The 26,449-nt window shown below is 46.0% G+C and overlaps 1 protein-coding gene and 1 long non-coding RNA gene across 2 annotated transcripts in view; one reads left to right on the forward strand and one right to left on the reverse strand.

The window, feature by feature from the left end:
• Nucleotides 1-26,449, forward strand: part of dthd1 (death domain containing 1) — a gene marked incomplete at both ends in the record, with an annotated part of 73,107 nt that overhangs the window by 24,473 nt on the left and 22,185 nt on the right. The gene's annotated exons all lie outside the window — the stretch shown is intronic.
• On the reverse strand, nt 928-13,651 carry LOC311227133. The gene is made up of 4 exons (XR_014619571.1): nt 13,517-13,651; nt 10,661-10,817; nt 10,463-10,567; nt 928-1,081 (listed from the first exon to the last, which is right to left on the reverse strand). It is a non-coding gene; the product is annotated as an uncharacterized lncRNA (long non-coding RNA).

Raw genomic sequence — 26,449 nt, forward strand, 5'->3', positions numbered from 1 at the left:
CCAGCCCCATCTAATTTCTTAGCTTTTTTCACTGTTTATTTATCATGCATTGCAACACTAATATATGGTACAGTAGCCCAAGTCAGACTGCCCATATAAAAATTATCTTGGGGTCTGAGGGCAGTAGCCCCCGACCCCCTCCCTGGGGAAGCACTTAGCTTAAGTACCCTCGCTTTGTTTACTGCAGAAAATGTACTTAAGCACTTGAGTTAAGTACCCTCGCTTTATTTACTGCAGAAAATGAACACCTAGTGCTAGTTCTAAACTGACATCGAAGTGACATTGGAGTGGCTGGCAGAAGGGACCAGATTCTGAAAAGATTCATCTGTATTGTAGCTAAACCTAAGAGTTACACGGTAAGCATTAACATCAGTTAAAAGAACATGCCAACATTTGGGGAATTAGCTTATTGTCTTCTCCAGAGAGAGACAAGAAGATAGATACCAGTTTCCTCTCCGTGCGTTCAGTAGAAAGCTATCTGGCTGCACAATGAATGGAAGCGGACATGGCCGCTTAGCCTAGGCATTGTCCAACTAACACCTCTCCCGAAGGCTAACCGGCCATGTCCGCTTCCATTCATTGTGCTAAGCTAGGCTAACGTTCAGCCATATAGCTTTCTACTGAATGCACGGAGAGAAAACTGGTATATATCTTCTTGTCTGTCTCTCTGGAGAAGAAGATAAGCTTCCCCAAAATGTTGGCGTGTTCCTTTAACCTACCTAGCACATTCTTCACGGTCCATTTCCGCATCGCTCCACTACAAAGGGACCTTTGACGAGGGCACACAGTAAATATCACAATAACTACCATGAATCGGATCAAATCCAAACTCTTTATTGCCATCACGATACCGCGATAATCAATCCAGGTACTCCATCATCGTCCAAGCGGAGTTGAGAACGGCGTACGCTCCGATGTAGGGTAGCCACGTCCAGAACAGGAGCATGAAGAGAGCGGTCAGGACCAGGGCCACGACCTCCGGGGACGGTTCCATAGAGAGAGAGCCGCCAGGGAGGACCTGCAGGGGGACAGCTGGTCGGCGGCCGGTTTGTCCGATACGTCCGTCCCCAAAGAGGAGAACCTGAGAGACATTTTCTGGTCAGAGGTCACACCGGACGACAAGACTCTGCTGCACACAGATATATATAAGATACGCCAGCTCAACTGCTGCCTGATAACCAATACTCTCCGTCTGACTAATATTTGGTAAAGATTAGCTTAGATTCAAATGTATCATCATCATACAGAACGGAAATAAGTTTGGCATCCAACCAGAGTGCAAATGTAACGTTAGGTTATGGCTATAACCAAGTTCTGTTAGTTAGGGGTGACGCTTGGCATCACTACTGCACTCCCTCGCGTACGTGCACGCGCACTGAATAAATTCCACAAATGTACCTTTAATACCAGTATTAGTCTGACCACACCCCTCATCAGCTTACCTTCATAAGCAGGTGTGTGGTCACCTGCTCTCCTCCTTCCCAAGCTTTCACCACAAGGTGAGGTCAAGGGCTGCAGCGGCCGTCTGATGCCAAGCGTCACCCCTAACTAACAGAACTTGGTTATAGCCATAACCTAACGTTCTGTTTCGTTAGGGGCTCTGCTTGGCATCACTACTGCACAAGGGGAGGCCAAGCGGAGCCGCTGGCTGACAAATACACCCCGCTGACAGCCCCCCAAAACCATCAGAACAGGGAGGGCCGAGCCCCCCCGACCCCCCCTAATGGAGGGTATCCCCCCTATTAGGGGCTTCACGGGAAGGCGACGGACCCGACCGTGCGAAAAGGCACTCAAGCAACTCAACGCACAGGGTGAGCAGACCGTGGCTTGACCCCACGACTACACACACGCACAACCCGCATGCCACCCGGGAACGAACGGAGGAACAACCTCGTTACTGCCCCCAGAATCACGGGGTCAAGGGCAAACCCAACCCCGTGGCAAGGCCGTAGCAGCGGAGCACGAAGGAAGACCCAGACCCACCAAAAGGACTGGACTCCCTAGAATGGGGGCCCGGAGAAGTCCATGATGCCAGCATCAAGACCCCACCAGGTGGGCACGTAGTGCCCCGCCCCCCACAACGCCAGCGTATTCGGACAAAGGCCCCTCAGTTACTGCACCTGGTATTCCCAGGCGGTATCCCAACCAAGTACTAACCAGGCCAGAACCTGCTTAGCTTCCGAGATCGGACGAGATCGGGCGTGTTCAGGTCGGTATGGCCGTAAGCCGAGCGGGCCCTGTCCCCCCAATAGTACACCGCCTGGCACACTGACCCTGCAGAACAGGCAGTCAGCACGGCCGTAAGCACAAAAAAAAAAAAAAGGTTAACCAACGGAAGCAGGCAGCGCACCGGGGAAAAACCAGGCAACAGGCTGTTAACCCTAGCCTGGAGACTGCGGACGAGACAGGCGCCAGAGGGGACAGCTGAACACAGCTGCCCCGGCGGAAGGGGCGTATGCTGGCGTTGTTGCATGACCAAGCCTCCATTTAAAAACCCCCACCCAGAGGGGTTGAGGCAGAAAAGGCTGACACGATTGGCAGACGTCATGAACGTGCAGGGGCACCCTCAACCGGGTAACCCGGGAGTTGACACTGCTCCAACACACCAGGGAATCAACCACCTTGGTGTTACCCAACGCGGTGGATGTTCCTATAACCCCTCAAGAAAAAACACTTACTATATATGCTATACCGCAGTACAAGTGTCTCAGTTTTCAAAAAAGGGTTAACCCAGGCCTACGGGTCGACGAACATTACCCCGGACCGGGCCTGGCGATACGGGAAGCACAGGGTCACCAGAGGAGGTCAAAGACCACCCCCAATAGGCCTCTCTTCGCCATGCGTGAGAGAGGAGCGAAAAATAATGGAGAACCAGCCCCTAAGCACACCGTACTTGGTATTCCCAGGCGGTCTCCCAACCAAGTACTAACCAGGACCAACCTGTGTAGCGGCCGAGATCCGACGAGATCGAGCGTGTACAGAATGGCATGGCTGTAAGCCATTACGACAGTGCTGAGTAAAAACGTACCCAACCAGGGTCTCCATAGCGCTTAACCCTGTGACACCCAGACCGACCTGGCATTTTTCCCCCTGAAAAAAGCCCAAGTCCCTCAGGGTACCAGAACAGCAGATCTGCATCCCCGGCGGACAACGGGTTCAACTGATCTGGACCAGCGTGACCAGAACCAGTCCCGTGCCCTAACCACGCCGACATGCCTACTCCAGGAGAAGGGCAGATATGCGTGTTGATCTTAACATGAAAAGAAGGCGCCACCCAGACATTCGGGCGAACCGCGCCTGGTGGCCCACCCCAAGGGCGTGAGACCCCTCTACATATGTTCAGATCCATTCCGTCATCATCCCCCAGACATGAACGAGAATCCGTCGAAAAACCAACCCAGGTCGTGGGATTTGGTCGGCGGAAGAGGAAAAACCCCCATCTCAGTTGCTTTATAAAAACGCTGTTTCAACCACAAGCAACCAAGGCGTGCCAGTCAATCGCCTGTTTACAGCGAGCTAGCACTATACGTGCGTCGGGACACACCCCCATCAATGAACAGGCTATTTAGACCTGTCATTGAATCCCCAAGGCGCCCAGGGGAACGACAAGAGGGGTGTGACACTCCCTAACTCCAACACTTCTGGAATAGAAAAGAAGGAAGCATCAACAGTATGTATCCCAGTCTACACAGCCGGGGTAAAAAATGTTCACATTTTTACATCCCACCACCCTCCCATAGGAAGGAGACGGGATCCCCAGAGAGACTTCCCACGCGAGCTGTACAGATTGAAAAGAATATATTGCACCTTGAGCCATGTAAAAAATTGGTTTTAGGGCTCTCCGGGGAAGAGGCACTGAACCCATACACACTCAATAATCGAATTGAATCGAATACATATACAATAGAATAGGACCCTTCTAGAGGGTCCACTCACTTTGACAATCTGAGGAGGAAGGCTCTGTACTCTGATGGAGGCTCCCTCACACGGAAGAAGGAGTCCGAACTCACAGAAGGCCCGAATAGGCGCTTGGTGAGGAGGAGCCCTGACCACCCCCCTGAAACAGATCCATCACATGGACCTGAACAGCACACGGAAGTCCTACCAACAGAGACGCGCACGGTGACGTACTCTATGACGGGGGAATTCCAGCGGTGCACACGCCCAATATACCAGGCCGTGGGACCAGGAAACTCCCTCCCCCCCCCCCCCCCCCCCCCCCCTTGAAGGACAGGGGGTGTACCCCTGACCGACAGAAACAAGGGGGAGAGGAAAGGTTACCAGTTCACCCCTTTACGACCCCACACCCATGATACGATGTAATGACAAAAAGAGAATATGACACAGTCATAGTCAGCTCTATGAAGCGTTTGACAGCTCCACACAGCGCATGAGCTAACCTGCTATCTGATTTTTACTAAGGAAAAACACAGAATAGAGAGGGCTCTGAGAGCCCCGGTCCAACATACACATGTGCTTCTGTGGCCAGTCCAACCCAGTTGTAGGTCACAATGACACACACAACCCATCATCACCTACAAAAATGGCAAAAACACTCAACAGAGGAACGCCGTTTTTCACAATGAGAGAATACATCATTCTCGATTAGTATCGGCCACAGGCCTTGCTAAGCACACACGACAGCGACCAAACCATTTTTTCTTTTAGGAAAATAAAGTTTCTCCAGCAGTTTTAGCACAACCTCAGCAATCAAGCTAAGAGTTACATCGCATCCCTACCACACAAAAGACACAATTAGTGCACAAACATGTCTGATAGGAGGATGAAAAAGTCCCCAGGGAACCGGGGGGAAAACACAATCCTCTTATTTTACCCTCAATACAGCCAGTTAAAACAGGAAAACCTGTTAATATGTGAACACACTGTTCATTGTCATCACAGGCTGAGAAAAGAACATTCTTTTACTCACTTGTCACCAAGCATAGCTTCATAGGTTAGTTACCTTAGTTGTGAGTACACGGTACATATAAACACCATGATGTTTCTCACACAACAACCAGATCATTACATCCCGATTTGCACGGAGAAGCTAACTGCCAGTGACAAAAACAGCTCACACATAACCCGCGCCGTATCCCAAATGCATTGCAGCAACACACGTTTTGGGAAAAACATCGTTATTCACAATACATTTAGAAAAGTAAAACCAGAAAACGTGTTATAAGGTCTGGTCAAACCTGTTCCTACCCGGAACGTAGATCAGCGAAGTGCAGTCACAGACACCGTAGGAACACAGCCGCTCCTGTGTTGTTCGAACTGGGCAGCGTCGCCGCTCCAACCCGCACTACAGTCCTTTGTTGATGCAACCTTGCCGTCCTGGCTCAGGGCAGGGTCGACGAAACATCCCCTGTCAAGGATGACGTCGTAGTCAAGAGTGTAAAACATGTTAAAATCAAAGCACGTTCAACAGAATAGCATCAAGCTAACGGCCGCTCCAACCGTTCGGGTGCTACCGCTCCTGCTCGCGAGACGCCGAGGTAACGACGCACGCGACCAGAAGCGAGCTCACGGCGGCGCGCGAGAAGCTAAGCTACCCCGCGCCAGGCCATGGCCTATAGTAGCAAGCTAACGTTACCTAGCGATCACGACATGCTAGCACCGCAGCTAACAGCTGACTGGCTAACAGTAGGCCCAACCTGAGCAGGCCATGCAGCGATCCCAGCAGGCTAACGCAGCAGTTAACAGCTGACTGGCTAACCGTAAGCTAAGCAGCTATCAACTGAACCTGTAAACAATGACATAACACTCACCCAGACAGGCCGCCGTTCTGAACCTCTCCTCACTTTTTAAGAGAAAAGATAAAACAAGATGTCAACACCGCTTCACAACGGTGATTTTACCAACACCCGACGGAATCAGCACAATACCAACTGGCCTGTGTAGCTGACTTTGAACATGGATCTGCCGCTATCGCACATCCATGCACATATCCCCTCGTGAAGGAATACTCTCATTTGGATATGAAATATGGGGCCTTAACACGGTGACAGAGAGAATCCACTCGTCCAAAACACACAGGGATCACCAGTGTTAATGGTTGCGGCCCACTAGTTAAAAACTATAATGGTCTTCAGACCAAGGCCTTCTGTCGCCTAGGTGGCTGAACAAAGGACCCTAGCCTGGGGCCGGTTTCCATAAACATTGTCAAGTAGCCCCCATAGCACTAACAGACAAGTGGAGCCTGCCAGCAAAACACTACTCACCCAACCTGGAACGCACCGCTTCTCACAACAGCGGCATGTCCGACAGTTCAGCTGTGGCCTGACAGGTTTCACCCCAACAAACACAGCAAGGAACTGCAGTTGAGAAGCATGCAGCGGCGTGCTCCCAATACGAAAACCGGTGGAGGATTTTTAGAATGATCAACATCTTCCAGACACTCCAGTACGAAGACAATATCGCCGTATTTTCTCGAAAATAGTGAGAGAGAAAATAAAGATATGATGTCAACGTATCTCCTCCTTGTAAACAAAATTTTTCTCCACGTCAACTAACAACACGTCAAGTGGGGTACTACCGAGGCACTTCCTTGTGGTGAAAGCGAGAAGGAGGAGAGCAGGTGACCACACACCTGCTTATGAAGGTAAGCTGATGAGGGGTGTGGTCAGACTAATACTGGTATTAAAGGTACATTTGTGGAATTTATTCAGTGCGCGTGCACGTACGCGAGGGAGTGCAGTAGTGATGCCAAGCAGAGCCCCTAACGAAACAGAACAGTCAATTCTGTTTGCCCCTTTATATCCTATACTACGCTACTTCACACTATACTATGCTACTTAATTATTTATTTGATTTGTCTTGAACATAAACATAAAACAAGTTTAAAAAAACAAAAAGGTAAATAGTCAAAGACTATTTCCATACAATAAGTGTTCGAGAAGGAACAGGGGGAAGTAAAAAAAAAACGTATCAAGCCCTGCCCCTTCTTTACAATATTTTACATTATAATTGAATACAAATAAAAATAATATAACAAATAATGAAAAATAAAATAAGTTTTTTATATATCCAAATATCCATATGAGAAAAAAATATGTATTAGGCAGTCACATTACTGCTCAAGCTCCACTCTCTTATATTTATCCATAAGTGCTTGTTTATAGCTACCTTAAAATTTATTGATATTATCGCTTAATTTTATACTCACATACAGACCATTCCAGAGTGATACCCCACAAACTGCAATGCACATACTTTTAAGAGTTGTACGTACCGTACAGTAGGTCGTTTTAAACCTAATGTCCCTCTAAAATTATAAACACTCTCTCTAGCCATGACTTTTTTTTTGAATGTTGCTTGGTAATTTGTTTTTTATTGCCAGAAACATAATTTGTGCAGATTTGAATTTGATTAAGTCCATGAATTTTAATGTTGGACTCTTTACAAACAGACTATTTGTGTGATCTAAATATCTACCATGATGTACTATCCGCATGGCTCTTTTTTGCAGTGTGCATATTTTTTGTAAGTTGCTTTTATAAGTATTTCCCCAAGTTTCAACACAATATGATGAGATATGGTACAATGAGTGTGCAATATAATGTATATAGAGTTTTCTGATTCAGGATATATCTAGTCTTGCCCAGTATACCAATACTTCTCGCTAACTTTGAACACAAATATTTTATATGGGGTTTCCAGCAGTTTGTTGTCTATTAAAACCGCTAGTTTGTGTGTAATAATACTTCACACTATACTACGCTACTGCACACTATACTACGCTACATCACACTATATTACGCTACTTCACACTATACTATGATACTTCACACTTCACACTATAATATGCTACTTCATACTATACTATGCTACTTCACACTATACTATGCTACATCACACTATATTACGCTACTTCACACTATACTATGCTACTTCACACTTCACACTATACTATGCTACTTCATACTATACTATGCTACTTCACACTATACTATGCTACTTCACACTATACTACGCTACTTCACACTATACTATGCTACTTCACACTTCACTACGCTACTTCATACTATACTACGCTACTTCACACTATACTATGCTACTTCACACTATACTATGCTACTTCACACTATACTATGCTACTTCACACTATACTTCGCTACTTCACACTATACTACGCTTCTTCACACTATACTACGCTACTTCACACTATACTACGGTACTTCACACTATACAATGATACTTCACACTATACTACGCTACTTCACACTATACTATGCTACGTCACACGCTACTTCACACTATACTACGCTACTTCACACTATACTACGCTACTTCACACTATACTATGCTACTTCACACTATACTACGCTACTTCACAATATACTATGCTACTTCACACTATACTACGCTACTTCACACTATACTATGCTACTTCACACTATACTATGCTACTTCACACTATACTATGCTACTTCACACTATACTAAGCTACGTCACACTATACTACGCTACTTCACACTATACTACGCTACTTCACACTATACTATGCTACTTCACACTATACTACGCTACTTCACACTATACTACGCTACTTCACACTATACTATGCTACTTCACACTATGCTATGCTACTTCACACTATACTATGATACTTCACACTATACTACGCTACTTCACACTATACTACGCTACTTCACACTATACTATGCTACTTCACACTTCACACTATACTACGATACTTCACACTATACTATGCTACTTCATACTATACTACGCTACTTCACACTTCACACTATACTACGATACTTCACACTATACTATGCTACTTCACACTATACTACGATACTTCACACTTCACACTATACTACGATACTTCACACTATACTATGCTACTTCACACTATACTACGATACTTCACACTTTACACTATACTACGATACTTCACACTATACTATGCTACTTCACACTATACTACGATACTTCACACTTCACACTATACTATGCTACTTCACACTATACTACGCTACTTCACACTATACTATGCTACTATGCTACTTCACACTATATTACGCTACTTCACACTATACTATGCTACTTCACACTATACCAGTGCTTCTCAAACTTTTTCTGTCAGGCCCCCCTTTGGCGGACCAAAATATTTTGGGCCCCCCCCCCCTCGCCCCAACAAAATAGTCATGAAATGGGCCATGTTTAAATTTATTGAAATAACACCAATATCGTGACCTTTCAAATTGACAACACCTTCCCTCGTGAGAGCCACCTTGCCTCGCTGTGAAACAGCACTGCAGAATGGTCAGCTCCCATCTCCTCACACAGCGCAGAGAACAGGCGCGCTTTCAGGGGTCAGGTTTTGATGAAATTTACCACGTTTATAACTTCTGTCAAAACCTCATTCAGCTCAGGGCTAAGCTGTCTTGACGCTGGCGCCTCTCTGTGAATTTACAGTGCGTCCATTGTGCGTTTGGCGAGACCCCCTTGATGAGCGCCTGTAGCCCCCTCCTTTTCCCTGCGCACCGTCAGAGCAAAAGCCCACACAGTTCTCCCATTTCAGTCCATGTTCTGTCAGGTAACTGTCAATAATTTTGAAGAGCTCATCAGCTGTCGCTCTGTTTTTGACATATTTGCAAAACAGCAGATCTTCACTCAGTGACTGGGAATTTACAAAGCGAACATAGGAAATAAGCAAACAGTCTTTATTGCTGTCAGTCTTTGACAAGGCAACACGCATGTCATCCTCAAGGCTCAACTTGGCCCTATATTTTGTTTTCAGAGCTGTCATGGATGAAAAGCCAGCTTCACACAGATATGTGGTGCTGAATGGTATCAACACCTTAACTGCTGCATCAGGAGATACTTGGTACTCAGCACCACACTCTGAAACTAGCTCTCCAGGTGGTATCAGATGAGATTTCAATGAGTTCTTCCAAGCGTTTGGATGGAGATGTGTCAGGAAGCTTTGTCTCAATGTTGTCTGTAAAGGTTTTTTTTATCCAGAGTAACTTGGTGATCCTTTTCTGTGTTTTATTATAATGATTTTCAGATTTTGAGAAATGGTCAAACTTATCCAAATATGGTATTTTCATGGAGAACAGTGCAGCTGCAACAGATAGCACTTTAGTGATAATTTTCTGTAATCCAAAAAAAAAATTATCTCAAGGCCCCCCCTGTCACGCCCCCCACTTTGAGAAACACTGCACTATACTATGCTACTTCACACTATACTACGCTTCTTCACACTATACTACAATACTTCACACTATACTACGATACTTCACACTATATTACGCTACTTCACACTATACTACGCTACTTCTCACTATACTACGATACTTCACACTATACTACGATACTTCACACTATATTACGCTACTTCACACTATACTACGCTACTTCACACTATACTATGCTACTTCACACTTCTTCAATCAATATCTGGCATTTTAAAAAGAAAAGAAAAGCAGAGAGCAGTCAGGGTCACAACCTGAGGGGACGGTTCTGTAGAGAGAGAGCCGCCAGGGAGGACCTGTGGGGAGACAGCTGGTCCGCAGCTGGTTTGTCCAACACGTCCGTCCACAAAGAGGAGAACCTGTGAGACATTTATTTATGTATTATGACACAGTTTCATCTACTCACTGTAAATAATCACCAATTCCATTAGGTTAGATTCCCCGTCTCTTACCATATCTCCTCTCACCATTGCCCTCCTGCAAAAGCACACCAGCCACTGCAGCTTGTTAGAGGGCCTGCAGGTTCTCAGTAGGGCCCCCTCGCCCGTCAGGCACAGTGTCAGAACGGGCCGACTCACACCAGAGAGGAGGATGCAATGGACCCTGCGCCTGAGCAAACACAACAGGTTTACCGCACTGTAGATGAAACGGGTTAGCCGGTACTCAAAGTTGATGTCTAATACGAATCTAAACGATACTGGACTGACAACAGCCACTCTCTACATGGATACCTAGGTGCACCAAAGCACTTTAGTAGGTGTATACGCACCATAGCACTTTAGTAAATGCATAGGAACTAGGGATGCTCGATATTGGCTTTTTTACCGATACCGATATACCGATATTGTCCAACTCTTAATTTCCGATACCGATATCAACCGATACCGATATATGCAGGGTCCCCCCCCCTCGCCCCCAAAATGAATAATTTCAGGTAATTAACATTACATATATCTTGTCATGGAATTAACACAACATTATGCATACTTTTGACAATAAATAAAATCAGAATTTGTTCTTACTTGCTTGCCTGGGTAAATAAAGGTGAAACAAATGTAAACAAATATATATATATATTTTTTTTAATTTTTTTTTTAAACAGATACCGATCATTTCCGATATCACATTTTAATGCCAATATCGGCCGATAATATCGGACATCCCTAATAGGAACCATAGCACTTTAGTAAGTTTATACGCACCATAGCACTTTAGTAGGTGTATAGACACCATAGCACTTTAGTAGGTGTATAGACACCATAGCACTTTAGTAAGTTTATACGCACCATAGCACTTTAGTAAGTTTATACGCACCATAGCACTTTAGTAGGTGTATAGGGACCATAGCACTTTAGTAGGTGTATATGCACCATAGCACTTTAGTAAGATTATACGCACCATAGCACTTTAGTAAGTGTATAGACACCATAGCACTTTAGTAGGTCTCAAGTCAAGCGTCAAGTCAAGAGTTTTATTTGTCACGGCATACAAGTATACGATGAAATGCGGGTGGTCTTGCCCGCAACGATGTGCAATACAGTGGTACAGCATGTAATAGAATCCAATAAAAAACAACATTGTGCAATAAACAGGTAACAGGTAACATGGTGGGACATCTCGGTATCTGTACACAGTTATTTACAGGGCATATAGGACATGCTAGTTAGCTTAGGCAGTGCAATACACTGTTACTGTTGTTATACTAATATTAAAGTGACCTTTCCTTTTTGGCCATAAGTGTGGGCGTGTGCGGCATGAGTGTGTGTCTGCTCATGTTAAAGTGTTAAAGTGGCTGCTGGTGTGTGAGCGTGCACAGCGTGCGTGTCGTGTGTGTGCTCATGTGTGTGATAGATCAGTGTTCTGTGGCACTCAGTGTTCATTGTTCAAGGCTCTGATGGCCTGGGGGAAGAAGCTGAGCCTAAGCCTCTCTGTCCTAGTATCTGGGGTTCGCAGGCGTCTGCCTGACCTCAGCAGCTGGAACAGGCTGTTGTTGGGGTGGTGGGGGTCTTTCATTATTCTGCAGGCTCTGGATTTGCACCTCTTGTTGTATAGAACCTGCAGGGGAGGTAGTGCAATACCCGTGGTATGCTCGGCTGAGCGCACCACTCTCTGTAGTCTATAGGCACCATAGCACTTTAGTAGGTCTATAGGCACCATAGCACTTTAGTATTAGTACTATGTACTATTACTAATACTATTAGTACTATGTGTAACAACCCATCATCTACACTCATTGCACACACATGCACACACTCACTTTAAAAAAACACTCACCTTAGACACTTTAACATTACATTATATTTATCTATCTATTAAAGAGATTTGCACTACATTCATACCTCATTTGCATGTGACCTTACCTTAAAGTTTTGTACCTCATTGTCTGCATTTTTACTCATTTTTACTCATTGTACTTAGATTGTACTTAGGTTGTACTTTAGTTTGTATATTGTATTGTATATTCCTCTTTTACTTATTTTTTTACAGTATGAAGCACACTCTCAGGGGCTCATACAGAACCAAGCATTTCACCATAAAGTACATGTATTTTACATGTGACAAATAATAAACAAACTTTTTTTTTGTATCAACTTTTTCTCCCCATTTTCTATTTTTCTCCCATCCCAATTTCGTGTATCCAATTCTTCCCTCCCCTGTGTTGAACGTTGCTAGACTATGCCTCCCACAGGTCGGTTGTAGTGAGGACAGAAGCCTTGCATCACGTGTCCCCTCCGGTACACGAGGAGGCAGCCTGTCGCATCTTTTCGCCACAGCAGCTCGAACTCTCAGTGGCGAGGAGTAACGCCTGGGAGGCTCACGCTGCCCCCGTCACTTCCTGCTTCCGTTGCACAGGCGTCACCAAACCGACCTGTAGGAGTCGCTGTCCACAACGTCAAATTTCCCACCCTCTAACACTTGCCAATTGTGTTAGTATGAACGACCGGCCAGCCGGTAGCAACGGCGAGAGCTGGGCTCGAACCCAGCGTCTCCTGCGTTAGAGGCGAGCGCCTTGCCCACTGCGCCAATCAGCCGCCCAATAATAAACAAACTTGAAAACTAGGTGTATAGGCACCATATAACTTTAGTAAGGAACAGGAATGGGGTGGGTGGTGACCTCATTTCGTGTTTGTAATGTTTAAGAATACTGTATTCCCTTCCTTTATCCGTCTCCTTTAATACAGGCTTCAACGTGGATGTTGCCGTCAATCAATCAATTTCCCTCTCGGAGACGATAAAAATAAAGCTTGACTAGACTCGAGCTAAAAACAACAAACAAAAAACAAAACGTCATCTCTCGTTTCCTCTACCTTGTTGTTGACACGCGGTTGACGGGCGTCGACTCCGGCTCCGTCGGCTTCTCCCGGGGCCAAGGCGGTGGGCGTATTCCCCAGGTAGCAGGGAGCTCGGGAAACGTTCCCTTCGTTATCACACAGAGGAGACAGTTTAGGCTGAAATAAAAACCACAATACGGCGCACAATGAAACCCAGATAAATGACAGAGTGAGCAGACGGGGGGGAAAGGGGTAATGTTAGGGGAGCCTATAATGTTTCAAACTCACGGTTTAGCGTGTCCGTCCTCTCAGCTTTTTGTCCTGTCGAAGCTGAGCAGCTCTTTCCCTCCCCACTCCATGACACACTCTGAGGGTATTTGTCTATCCTCTTGGAGAGGCATGCTATATTAATTACTTAATTGGGAGACAGCCGTGTGTGTGTGTGAAGCTGTCATAGTCCTCCTCTCCATTGGGAGGAGCCAACGGGCTGGAATGTAGCAGCCTTCAAACACCATGACCCTCAGCCCCTTACAATATATATATATATATATATATATATATATATATATATATATATATATATATATATATATATATATATATATATATATATATATATATATATATATATATATATATATATATATATATATATATATATATATTCTTACCATATCTATCCACATCTGTCTGTACATACCTACATATAATCCTTATTTATACCTATAATGTACCTCTCGGTGAAGTGCAGTCTTTCCTGTCTGCCGTTTGCCAGGTGATTAGTCTGCAAGACAAAAGCACACGTCGGTCTGTCTGTGAAGGAATACTTAAGGAACACGTCAATGTTATGGGAAATGAGCTTACCATCTTCTCCAGAGTCGGGACAAGAAGTTAAGATACCGATTTCCTCTTCAGTAGAAAGTTATCTGGCTGCAAGCTCTAGTCTAGTTTAGCACAAATTAATGGAAGTGGATATGGACCAGCTAGCCTAGTTGTTGGCAAAGACCACGTTTCCCATAGTTTCAAGATAGGCTAGTGGTCCGTATCTGCTTCCATTCATTTGTGCAAGGAGATCCCCCCTTGAATGGCCCTTCTAAGGTTTCTCTCCATTTGTCCCTATTGTTAGGTTTTAGTGAGTTTTTCCTTAAAGGGGAACTATTTTACTATTTCTTTCACTATTTGGGCACTTTTACACAATTCCTGTGAGTTTATGGAACACCTCTGTAATTATATATATTTTTTTAATTCATTGTTTTGTATTTCTAATCAAGTCCTCAAAAACAGAATTTTTCTACCTAAAGATCTTAAGCTGTTTTGAGGCTGGGCTCCTAAACCACTGTGTGTGGCCGTCGCGCGTCGCGGCATCTGGGACATTAACATGCAGCGGTGTCTTTCTGACATCACAAATCATCACATTTTCAGATGACTCAGTTCAGTGAGGGTGAATATTGTGAGAGGAGAATTGGAAGAATGCGCCAATATGAGAATTAGAGACATAGATCATATTAATATAAGTCCACATAGCTAGGAAACAATGCTAAACACTGAAAAAGGCCATTTATAAGATAGTTCCCCTTTAACTTCGCGTGGGGTATGTCTGGGAGTGTTTGCATTCATTCATTTATTTGCATTTATTTTAAATTTGTTGGACCTTATGGTGTTCTTGTTTTGTTATTGACTTATTGTTATGTTTCTTCTTGACTTGTTTAAAGAAGACGTGTCCGGCCCATGGGGACATTAACGTGTGTTGTCGGGCCTTACAAATAAATTTGATTTGATTTGATTTGATTTGAAGCTAGGCTAGCTTGGAGTCAGATAGCTTTCTACTGAACGCACAGGAAATTGGTATCTTATCTTCTTGTCTGACTCTGGAGAAGAGGGTAAGCGCATTTCCAATACTGTTAGCGTGTTTAACTTGAACCCAAAGATGGTAATTTTTTTGTATCAATTACTCACTACCACTACTGTTGAACAATAATCCAGAACTATTTTAATCTATTCTATTCTACTATTTTATTGCACTGCACTATTGCACTATTTTACTCTGTCTATTCTACCTTACTCTTTTTATTATTGTCTATTTAAAACTGAATCAAACGATAAAAAAGGTGGCCTGTTGAGATGTTAGATCCTAATGTGAAAAACTGTGATTTTATATGTCTGCACTTTATGTGCTCATTTGATGCCTGTCTTTTTTTCTGTTGTGAAGCACTTTGAGCTGCAGTGTCTGTATGAAAGGTGCTATACAAATAAAGTGTATTATTATTATTATTATTATTATTATTATTATTATTATTATTATTATTATTATTATTATTATTATTATTATTATTATTATTATTATTATTATTATTATTATTATTATTATTATTATTATTATTATTATTATTATTATTATTATTATTATTACTTTGAGGCGTCTTGAGAAATGCCACCGACTCCTCCGTAAGAGGCAATCCCATTGGCTGGACAGGTGTATCACCGTACAGCGTTGAGGCATCAGTAGCCCCATGAGGACGGAGCACCAGTGCCTCAGGTAGACGGCGCCCATCAGCAGCAGCCCTCCCACCGCATACAGGAAGTAGGAAATACCGCTCCTGGAGAGAAGGGACAAAAGGACAATAATAATGAACGAGGGACAAGAACCCATACACAGGGGTGTAAAAAGTACCCAGAAAATAGTGAAAGTATGGGTACCGTCTCAAAATCGTACTCAAGTAAAAGTCAGAGTATCTGCCTAAAAACACACTTGAGTAAAAGTCAAAACGTTTCTACTTTTAAATGTACTTAAGTACTAAAAAGTTAAAGTAAAAACTTTTTTTCTGACTGTCTATTCTTCTGATAGCAGGTGTTTATTCAAAGATTCCCGCTTTCTAGTCTTGCACAGGGAGGAATCAGCATGGGTATGGGCGGGTTAATTTTCCATTGATGGGGATTTGATTGGCTGTTTTTAAATAAAGTGCGGACGCAGGATTAATAACGTTAACGTTAGTTCGGCCAGAGAAACAAATATACTAATTAAAATAGTTGGACCTGCGAGATTTGTACTTTGTAGGTCTGCATTTTAAATGTAAGGAGTAAAAAGTATTATTTTTTTTCTCTGAAATGTAATTGAGTAAAAGTGTAAAAGTATACAAACCTAACAATACTCGAGTAAAGTACAAATCCCCCAAAACAGTAATTAAGTATTGTAACAAAGTACAATTACTCAAGTACTTTACACCCCTGCCCATACAGCATATTTTGTGGAAAGAGCATGAATTTAAAGGAACACAGCAACATTATGGGAAATATGCCCTTACACTCTTCTCCAGAGTCAGACAAGAAGGTAGATACCAATTTCCTCTTTGTGCAATCAGTAGAAAGCTATCCGTCTGCAAGCTAGCCTAGCTTAGCACACATGAATGGAAACGGTATGGACTGCTAGCCTAGATGTTCGGCCTAAAAACACCACTCCCTGACTTTTAAGCTAGGCTAATGGTCTGTATCCACTGAAGAAGACAGTAAGCTGATTTCCTATAATTTTGGCATGTCCCTTTCACCCTCTCTAAGTACAGCCAAATCTCAGTATGTTAAGGGGGCGTGGCCTTCTGTTAATTGAAAGGAAATGTCAAGTTAGAAAACATGAAGCTTTCAAATGTAAACAAATTCATGGGACCAGTGTGATCAGTTGCTATGGGAGATTAACATCGGCTAACCTGTGCTAGCAGGTGATAAATCAATTGTCAGTTACTGTGGATGTTTTTGAACCACTAAGATTAACTCAATTGTAGCAAACTAGTTGCATTACTTGTTTGTGGACTAGCTACAGTAGCTGATATCCTTTACAACTACCGATATATCCACTTCCATTCATATCTGCTAAATTAGGCCGGATAGTTTTCTACTGAATGCACAGAGGGGAAATTGGTATCCATCTTCTGGTCTGACTGACTCTGTTCCTTCATGGACAGGCAGAGGGGTGCTTTTGTCTTGCTGACTAATCACCTGGCTAACGGCAGGTGGGAAAAGCTGTACTTCACAGAGAGGCTTTCCAAAATGTCTGCGTGCTCCTTTAAAGTCCACATGAAACTGCTGGCAGAATGCCATTTGATTCCACATATTTATGAGTTTCCTGTAAAAACAGGAAGCTAGGGAGGGACTTGTCGTGGATTATGATTGTCATTTATAGTGGCCATTGGCCAATAGTGCCGAATGTGCATTACGGTCGACCCAATAGCTAGCAAGCTAATAGGTTAGCAACATTAGTAATGTTAGCTAGCAGGCTAACATTGAACATACGGTTATCTATATAACCATAGTTATGTGAGTAATAGCGGCACGCTGCGCCTACTGGAATATATCCCATATCAGTCTATATACTGAATACATTTCTCCACATGTACCTATACACACACATCCGCCTGGCCACACCCCCATCCGCTTCTCTACATAAGCAGGGGTGTGGCCATACTAACAGCTCCTTCCCAAGTCTTTCACCACCAAGGCGAAGACCACAGGGTCCTCAGTGAGTCCGGCGCAGAGCGCCGCTATTACTCACATAACTATGGTTATATAGATAACCGTATGTTATGTTACGTTATAGCTTACGCTCTGCGCCTACTGGAATACAGGAGCTGAGCAGAGCGGAAGCCCGACAAATGTACCCGCTGAGGCACCCCACAACCATCAGAACCGGGGAGGACCCGGGGAGGTCCCCCCCGGACCCCCCTAGTGGAGGACGGGAGGGAATCGGATCCGACTGTGTGAAGAGGGTCTTAGAGAGGGAATCGGATCCGACTGTGTGAAGAGGGTCTTAGAACTCGACGCACAGGGTGAGCAGACCGTGGGACTTACCTTCCCACAGAAGAACCCACGACTACACAGGCGCGCAACCCACATGCCACTAGGGAACGAACGGGAAGAAGAAAACCCCCGTTACAACCCCTAATATCACGGGGTCAAGGGCAAAAACCCAACCCTGTGGCAAGGCCGTAGCAGCGGAGCGCGAAGGAGGACCCAGCCCCAGGAAGGGACTGGACCCCCCGGAAAAGGGGGCCTGGTGAGGCCAACGGCGCCGCAGCATCGAGACCCCACCAGGCGGTCACTAGTGACACCACCCCCCACATCGCCAGCATATCGGACAGGGCCCATCCAAGAGCAGGCCCTTCCCCCCTACAGCACGCCGCCCTGAAGCACTCAAGGGGCTACACCCCCACAGCGGGACCAGGCAGCGCACAGGGGAGACAACCCCCAAAGAGGTTGATCCCTCAATCCAGGTAACAGGTCAAAAGGACTCGACCTGAGCCTGGAGCACTGCGGACCAGACAGGCGCCAAAGTGAAAACAGCACCCTGGCGGAAGGGGCGTACGGTATGCTGTGCACCATGTCGCAGCCTCCACAAAAAACTCCCACCCTCTAGAGGGGCCGAGGCAGAGAAGGCTGACACGATTGGCAGACGTCATGAAAGGTGCAGGGGCACACTCGCAGGCAGACGGGGTCAAGCCCCGCCTAACCCGAGAGTCGACTCCGCTACCAACACACCAGGAAACCAACCACCACCCAACAGGAGGCGGTTGTTCCTATAACCCCCCAAGAAAAAACTCCAAAACACAACTGCGGGTATACACCGGCTATACAGCAGTACAAGTGTTTCAGTTCTCAAGAAGGAGTTAACCCAGGCCAACAGGTTGACGAGAACGAGTCCGGACCTGGGCCCGGTGGACCGGGATGTACACAGGGATGCCAGAGGGGTACAAGAACCACCTCGACAGCCCCTTCCCAGCCCCGCCAAGCAGGAGAAGAGAGGGGCGAAAAAAGAATGGAGAAGGATCAGGCTCCTTTAGTACAGCGCAAGGTACAACACAATATGGACCAAGCAACAGTGAAGGATAACACGCAGTGACATAACCACAAACACCTACATAACATCAAACCCTGCAATGCCCGGGCCGACCCGGCATTTCCCCCCGAAAAAGCACAAGTCCCACAGGGTACCAGAACAGCAGATCTGCGCCCCGGCGGACAACAGGTTAACTGACCTGGTCCGGCGCGACCATAACCAGTCCCGTGTCCTATCACACCGCCATCCCCAGTCCCAAGAGTGGGGGTAGGTATGCGTGTCGATCCAAAACATCACAGAGGGCGCCACCAAGACGGTCAGAACACAAAGCACCGCGCCCGGTGGCCCACCCCAAGAGCGTGAGACCCCTCTGCCAACGCTTTGATCTATTCCGTTATCATCCCCCAGAGATGAACGAGAATTCATCGAGACAAACCTAGTACACTGGCGCTCGGAAGACACAACTCCATCCCAGTTGCCCCATAAAAACGCCATTTCAATGATGAGCAACCAAGGTGCGCAAGCCCATGCATGGTTCCACACAGAAGCACCCAGGGCCAGCACTATGTACACGTCGAGACCCACAACATATCAATGGTAATCCTAACAAGAACCCAGATAACGTTCCTTCAAGCCGCCTGGGAGAACGGCAAGAAGCCGCCAAAAAATACGGACATGGATCCCAAATGACGTGTCCGAGGGAAAAACAACACCCCTGTCAACCCGCTCTATAAAAGAGAGGGTACGGGGAACCCCCAGAGAGACTTCCCACGTGAGCAAAAAATTGAAAAGATATATGTAACATTGAGCCACGTGACCAAAAGCTCAAGACATATGTAACAGAGCGCAGAGCAGAACACTTAAGTTCACATGCACCGCAACACCCATCTTGACAACAACAGAGGTCCACCACATGGAGCCTGAAAAGAACTCACGGAAGTCTCCAACCAATAGAAACGCGCCCAGTGACGTACTCTATGGCGGGGGGAATTCCGTGACCCACCTGGCCAAAAAAGGTGTGGAAACAGGGAACTCCCTACCCCCCCCCCCCCTCTCCCTACCCCGTGCCTCGCTGACCAATCAGTGCGGCAGGGAGCCTGAAGGACAGAAGGCCCAACCCCCTGACCAATCAGAAAAAAGGAAAGGAGGGGTTTATCAGTTCACCCCCTCATGACCCCACACCCCAGATACAATGAAAAACAACCATCAGCGATGATACCCATGTAGCCAGCATGTATGAAAAGCGTATATCCTACCAGGATAAGCTAAACCAACGCACGCCAGCCACAGACGACAACTCGTCTGCGAACAGGGTTTATAAACAAGGCCGTAGGCTTATGTGCGAACACGACACCTGTGTTTCATGTTTTTAAGAAAAACACAGACGTTTAAGAGAGGGTCAATACCTCGGTACAAGCTACACACACGAGCACTTCTGTAGGCTAACACTCCAACAAAGTTGTGGACTCGATGCCATCGTTTCCAATGTAACAGAATACACACAACCCCCTCAGACAGCGGTAAAAATGACCACTATAAGAAGAAACATATTTCTTCAGGATGAGGAAAGAAAAGTCTTTCGATCGAGTGCTAGCCACAGGCCTTGCCAAGCACACATATATATATAGCGACCAGAACGATTTAAAAGAAAACAGTCCTGCTCTCCTAAACAACCCCACAGCTAGGCGAGGGTTCACACATCGTATCCCCAACATATACAGTGAATAAACACACAGTTTGTAACAAAAAATAGTCCCTCACCAGGAGGGACCCTTTATTTAGTTGTAACAAAAATCATATGGTTGGGGTGGGGAAGGGAACAGGGGTAAACAGGGGAAAGTCACTAGCGGCGCCTTCCGCGTGCAGCACGGTGCTTGCCCCCACGGGGAGCCGCCCCTCCGGGCGTGGGGTGGCTGGCTGCGGCGGACGAGACACTCTCTCCACTCCTGGCATTCTTGGACGAAGGCCCAGCAGCGGCGGCGGTGGCAACGGTCGCGGACCTCCGACGACGTTGTCTCCGTCGGCCATCACCGGTGGCATCGGGTGGGGGGAAATGAGGTTGGAGCACAGAGCGCTCCTCCTCCATCTCTCTGCAAGCAGCCGTCATCTGCTGCATGGCCGACCCGAAGAGCCCAGCATCGGAGAGGGGGGCCGTGAGCAGGGGAATCCTCTTCTGCTCCGGCACCCTCGCCTGCTCCAGCCAAAGGTGGTGCTGGGACAGAGTGGCCAGGGCAGTTGAGTAAGGTGCAGGATGGCTCCAGCCGCCTGGGCGTGAAGGTATTGCTGATGGTCGTCCAACAATGACCCGCCCGCCATCATCCCCGACATGTAGCGCGCCAGCTGCGCGATGTTAGACGTCGCAGCCAGGCTCTGAGTTGCGGCGATGTATGCCTGGTCACTCCACGTTGCCATCTGCCTAGCCGATTTCCCTTGGGGAACCGGCTTTCGCAATGGCTCCCACACCACTTCGGGACAAAGAATGGATGTCATCGGGCTATCAAGCCGAGGCACCCCGTCCTTTAGTCCCTGGACCAAACCCACCACCCGCGTGACTGGCACGTAGGCGCGGGTAAGGCCAGTGATGCGGGAGATTACCTGTCCCTGTCGCACGTAGGCCTCCATTGAAGGGAAGAATGGGCAGACAACACCCGCCTCCCTCACAGGACGACGTTGCCAGAGATGACCTATCAAGTCATCAGGGACAGGTGCAGGCAGAGGCTGCGGCAACGCCACGCCATTAGCGACAGCGGCGGCCGCCATGAGCTCGGGGAACAAGGCACGCAACTCCCCTTGCGCACCTCCCTCCTAGTCGCCCGCCATGTGTGGCGCCACCATCCTGGCGGCTGACCGTCCACTGGCGGGGGAACCAGAGCTGGAACTAGGCCATCTCACGGGAGACGGCCTTGATTCAACAGCCCCTCGGAGAGGCAGACTCCCCACCGGACGCCACTCGGGCACGTCCGATTGCCACGACCGTGGAGTCAGAGCAGCCCCACGACGCACGGCGGACGCGGCAATAGAAAAACGCTGGTGAAGGGTGACGTTGTGAGCGCTCAAACCCCCCGAATTAGATGTAGACATTATGACTTAGCTTTTTCTCATAAATCGTGAGAGAGAGAAAAAACAAGAAACAATGTCCACGCAGCTCCACTCCAACAACTATTTTACACTAAAACTCAAGTGGTGGATACAGACACTCGCCGTGGTGAAAATAGGGAAGGAGCTGTTAGTATGGCCACACCCCTGCTTATGTAGAGGAGCGGATGGGGGTGTGGCCAGGCGGATGGGTGTGTATAGGTACATGTGGAGAAATGTATTCAGTATATAGACTGATATGGGATATATTCCAGTAGGCGCAGAGCGTAAGCTATGACGTAACATAACATGTGTTCAATTTAGTTAAAGAGGCCGAGCGCTAGCTTAGTTACAATGTGCTGTAAATGTCATCTATTTTTATTTCATGGGGTCTTTAAGCGTGAAGCACTCTGAATCTTGTCCAGCATCCTTACCTTTGAAGCACTGTTTCGCTTGGGAAGGTGCACACAGTGTCATCAGATTTCTCAGTTGAAACTCCGAGACCCGAATCCTTTTCACAGTTATCTTCCATCATCTCTTCCTCTCAGCGGTCGATTGGCTCCTTGCAGTTTTTGCCCCGGGGCTTCATATAACACCTAGGAGGAGACCACAGAACACCATTTTCACCTCTCACACCCCCTCTGATTCCAGGGCCTTTTGTGGTCATTTAAACAGACCTGGAGACATTGCGTTGCCACGGTCACCATTAACAACAAACGTTCCAATTTCGCACACAGTGTAGAACAAGATCCTATCACAACAGGAGTGTGAACCACTGAACTATAAAAAGGCTTTAGACCTTTTCTAATTTGACATCATGGACATTCCAAATGGGTTTTATACTTTTATTCCTTGTTGCAACGTGTGGTGTGTGGGGGTGTGGCTGGTTTAAACCTGCTGGTTTAAGCAGCCACACCTGCCCTGGGTCAAGCCAATTAGACCCGAGAGCAGGGATGGCTGCGTTGTGACGAGATTCCATCTGCTCTGGCTCGTGCCAGGAGAAAGAGACGGGTCTGCTGCGTATATACCATCTCCGCCCCCGTGTACCCGTGTTGTGCAGGCCCCCGTCAGAAGCCACTTAGCGGCTGCGAGGTCATCTGCCACACCATGTTAGCTAACGCTAATGGGTTGACGGGAAATAAAACTTGAGACCTTGCAATGCAGTTCTATTGAAAAGGTCCACACAGTGGTGTGAACAAACAGGAAACCTTGTGCCTCTGGATAAAATATGTACCTTTTTGAACAGTGACCACTCTTATATAGGTCACTCACTCGGTCCACAAATAATTCTTCACTCCAGTAACCACAGGTTTCGCCCTGGGAGACTGACATATGGCAAGTCTGTGTGTGTGAAGGTGTGCAATGCATGTTATAAGGTTTTTAATTTGTCATTAAAAAAGAACTACACTTACAGTACCAGTAGAACGCCTGTCGTTCAGTGCTGTCGCCTAATACAGACAGGAGTCTACGCTGTGGTGACGTCAGTCAGCAGCGCCAAAGTGAGTGTAGTTCCTCAGTGAACGAAAACATAAACGTTGTTATTTTGCTACCTTTGCGATTAATAGCGATTTTTTTTCATGTTGAGCTATAGACTGTGGATGAATACACACAGAAAGGTACACCATGCCAATATTCATGCTTTATTTACATTTAGAAATGGGTCAATTGGAAATACATTGCGATTTCAAGGAGGGTGGACCGCGTGGGAAACACCAATGACGTAACCACTACACCTCCCTATAAATAAGTTACACTAGGAATGATACAAGTACAACTCATGATTCTGATAAGCCAGCTTTTCTTTATGTAAGGGGTTTAAGTAAGCCATGCGTTTGAGGCTGTGTGTGATAGAGAGGGATTGTGAATACCACACATTCCAGCCTTCATAGGTCACCACCACACGTTACAGCAAATAACACATCGAGTCCATATTTATATTACTGCATTTTATATATATCTATCTATCCATATTTGTCTGAATATACCTGCATATAATCCTTCTATATACCTACGTATTACGGTCTGCACATATAACCCATATAACTGTATGATAGCATGTACAATAATGCTGTATAAACCGTATATATACAGTATATATATATATTGTAACAAAGGTAGCAGACAGGGGTAGGTGGAAGGTGCAATATGGTTGCACAATTAATCAAACACACATAGTAGATGGACAATGGCCAGGGGCATTTATTTAAGCAAAACAGACAGTTTGAAAAAAAAAACTAAACTGGCTTCCATTGGAGCACCTAACTACCTTACTGAAGGCCAGTCCCTAACTAGGCCGGGCCGCTGTCCGGCTTACTGGTTTCAAACTCACGGTTTAGCGTGTCCTTCCTCTCAGCTTTTTGTCCTGTCGAAGCTGAGCAGCTCTTTCCATCCCCATTCCAAGACACACACTCTGAGGGTATTTGTCTATCCTCTTGGAGAGGCATGCTACATTAATTACTTAATTGGGAGACAGCTGTGTGTGTGTGTTTGAAGCTGTCATAGTCCTCCTCTCCATTGGGAGGAGCCAACGGGCTGGAATGTAGCAGCCTTCAACCACCATGACCCTCAGCCCCTTACAATATATATATAATATATAATATATATATATATATATATATATATATATATATATATATATATATATATATATATATATATATATATATATATATATATATATATTCTTACCATATATCCACATCTGTCTCAAGTTTCAAGTTTCTTTAATAGTTGTCATACAGAAGTACAGAATACTTTTGTACAAAATGCTTCTTACTGTTGCGCTCCAGAGACTGTGCATGACAAGATAAGTATGAAATAAAAACATAGTAAAAATTAGAAGAAAAAAAAAAAAAAAAAGGTCACAGTGTTCAGTTTAGACATATGTACAATGTTCGTAGACGTAGTTACCATACAATATACAATACTGTGCAGTGTACTAATATACAATACTATATAGTGCAAGGCATAAATGGACGAGGTGCAGTTTAGGTACAATTCACAGTAGGTGTACGAGTTGTAGTGCAAATCCTTTATCAATAAATATAAAGTGTAAGTGTGTTTGTGTGATCTAAAGTGTGGAGAGTGGGTGCTGCAGTGTGTTGTTTGTTTGAGTGAGTGTGTGTGTGCGTGTGGGTGTGTGTGCTGTGTGCATTTGATGGTTGTTGCATAGTGATTATTGTTCGTTTAGCGATTATTGTTCGTTTAGCAGCCTGATGGCCTGGGGATAGAAGCTCCTTCTGAGTCTTTCTGTGCTCGCCATAAGACTCCGGTATCGCTTGCCTGACGGCAGCAGTTCAAAGAGGCAGTTGTTCGGGTGGCTCGAGTCCTTAATAATTCTCTTAGCCTTCCCCTTGCACCGCTTGTTGTAAATGTTCTGGAGGGTGGGAAGCCCCCCTCTAATTGTGCGTTCGGCTGAACGTGTCACTCTTTGTAGTCTGCTACGGTCTTGTGCAGTGCTATTCCCAAACCAGGAGGTGATGTTGCCGGTCAGGATGCTCTCTATTGTACATGAGTAGAAGTTCCTAAGGATCTTCTGACTGACTTGGAACTTCCTTAGGCGCCTGAGGAAGTAGAGGCGTTGTCGTGCCTTCTTCACAACACTGTCAATGTGTGTGGTCCATGTCAAGTCCTCGGATATGTGGGCTCCGAGGTACTTGAAACTGTTCACTCTCTCAACTGGTGCCCCGTCGATGCTGAGGGGGCTGTAGTCCTTGACCCCCGACCTCCTGAAGTCCACGATCATCTCTTTTGTTTTGCTGACGTTCAGGGAGAGGCAGTTTTCCTGACACCACTGTGACAGGTTCTCTACCTCTTCCAGGTAGGCCCTTTCGTCGTTGGCAGAGATCAGGCCCACCACTACTGTGTCATCAGCAAATTTGATGATGGTGTTGTTGTTCCGCTGTGCTACACAGTCATGTGTGTACAGGGAGTAGAGGAGGGGGCTCAGAACACAGCCCTGGGGGGCCCCTATGTTGAGCGTGATGGATGAGGAGGTGCAGTTGCCGGCTCTTACCACCTGGGGTCTGCCCGTCAGGAAGTCCAGGACCCACTGGCACAGGTCATAGTTCAAG

The sequence above is a fragment of the Notolepis coatsorum genome (assembly GCF_963971535.1).
Source record: "Notolepis coatsorum genome assembly, chromosome: 4".
Classification (NCBI taxonomy): Eukaryota; Metazoa; Chordata; class Actinopteri; order Aulopiformes; family Paralepididae; genus Notolepis; species Notolepis coatsorum.